This window comes from Micromys minutus, assembly GCF_963924665.1.
Source record: "Micromys minutus genome assembly, chromosome: 1".
Classification (NCBI taxonomy): domain Eukaryota; kingdom Metazoa; phylum Chordata; class Mammalia; order Rodentia; family Muridae; genus Micromys; species Micromys minutus.
The window spans coordinates 23596535-23598646 of record NC_137969.1 but is presented as its reverse complement, the minus strand read 5'-3'; the positions used below and the strand labels follow the sequence as shown (position 1 = coordinate 23598646).

General features: G+C 40.0%; 1 pseudogene across 1 annotated transcript; it reads right to left on the bottom strand.

Annotated features, from left to right (window-relative positions):
• Nucleotides 1-314: 314 nt before the first annotated feature.
• LOC308440203 (prostaglandin E synthase 3-like) lies at nt 315-880 on the bottom strand (annotated as a pseudogene). The gene has a single exon. The product of its transcript is annotated as a prostaglandin E synthase 3-like (transcript).
• Nucleotides 881-2112: the final 1232 nt, after the last annotated feature.

The following is a 2112-nucleotide window of genomic DNA, read 5'->3' as shown; positions in this document are numbered from 1 at the left end:
ATCTTCCCCTAAGCTGAGAGCTTCCTACCATGTAAATAACTGTTACAAAGACCGAAGGCTTAGGTGAGATGTGTTTATTCATCAGAGCTGCTGGATCAGGTGCCTAGGATCTCAGCTGCCTCATGGAATTATGGGAAATGTTCATACATACGGATATTGACTTAGCTGTCTTAAATCGCCACCCCTCACCTGTGTCATCAATCCTTAGTGAAGCCTGTTTAAAATGGAGGTGGAAGCTGGTTAAAGGACATGCGCACAGCTTTCAACTCTGGGTTTCCTCAGTTATGAATCCCTGCAGAAGTTACATTTCTTTCTCAAAACTCACATGATGACAACGTTCCTTGCTCCAGATCTGGGATTAGTTTTCATCATCACTGTCTTGTGAATAATTGTCTGCTCCATTTACTTCTGGAAAATCTAGATCACCATGATGGCAAATGCAGTCCATTTGATCCATTTTCTCGGAGAGATGGTCAAAATTAAACATATCTTTATCAGAATCCTCTTCCCAGTCTTTCCAATTATTGAAGTCCACACTATTCCAATTAACCTTTGCACTTTTCTTTGTTAATCTTGGCCATAGCTTGCCAGATTCTTCTTTTTGCAAACAAAATAAAATTGACCTGTTTATTCTTTCATGCATAGAATCATTTGGATCAACACAGTGGAAAAGATCAACTTTATTTAAAGGCTTAAGATTATCACTTCCTTCAAGACAACTGAATATAAGTTTGGATATATTTTTAAAGTTCACATTAATATATTTACTGTCTTCAAAACCAAATTCAATAAATACATAGTCCCTTTGATCTAACCAGAAGCTTACATCCTCTGACACTGAGGTCACACAAGATGGCCCAGTTAGAGGAACAGAATCCATAGGGAAGCAACAGAGTCAGTGACAGCCCCCACTCTAGTTGTTGGGGAACCTGCATAAAGACCAAGCTGCGTGTCTGCTGCATATATCTTAGGTCTAGCCCATGCTTGCTCTTTGCATGGTGGTTCAGTCTCTGGGAGCCTACTAGGGTTCAGGTTAGTTGACTCTGTTGATCTTCTTGTAGGGTCTCTATTCTCTTTGTGTTCCTCGATCCTTCCCCCAACTCTTCCCCAAGGCTCCCTCAGCTCCAACCAATGTTTGGCTGTGGGTCTCTGCATCTGTTTCCATCAGTTGCTGGTGGGAGCCTCTTAGAGAACATTTATGCTAGGCTCCTGTCTGCAAGCACAGGAGAATATCATTAATAATGTCAGAGACTGATTCTTACCTATGGGATAGGTCTCAAGTTGAATCTGTCACTGGTCACTGTTTCCTCCATCTCTGCTCCATCTCTAACCCTGCACATCTTATAGGCAGAACACATTTTTGGGTTGTAGGTTTTGTGGTTGGCTTGGTGACTATTCCTCTACTGGAAGTCCTGCTTAGTGATAGAAGGTAACCACTTCATTGGTACAGGAGACAACATTCTGAACAGAACACCAATGCACCAGCGCTATTATCAATGATTAACAAAAATGAATGGACTTCATGAAGCTGAAAAGCTTTTGTAAGACAAAGGACATTGGCAAAATGGCAGCCTGTAGATTAGGAAAATATCTTCACCAATCCTACATCTGACAGAGGGCTATTATCAAATACACACACACACACACACACACACACACACACACACACACACACACACACACACACACACACACATATATATATATATATATATATATATATATATATATATATATATATATATAAATTCAAGAAGTTAGACACCAATGAACCAAGTATCCCATGAAAAAATGTGGTACAAAGTAAAACAGAATTCTCAACAAAGGAACCTCTAATGGCCGAGCAACACTTAAAGAAGCCTTCTTTCTTGCTTTTTTTAACAGCTGCAACTCACTTGCTTATGAAACATTGGTACAAATTCTTCACTTGGTATAAGTGGTTTGATTCTCAAATTAGGTTAGTGAAAGTTTTAGTATAATCATTTCCATGAATATGATCATTTACTGAACTGAATGGTTTCAGGATACCCAGGGGAGTGTGTACAGTGATGGGGACAGATTGAGAAAAGATCTAGATCTGCCGCTGGTTCTCACCAGTCAGCAGCTGTGGGA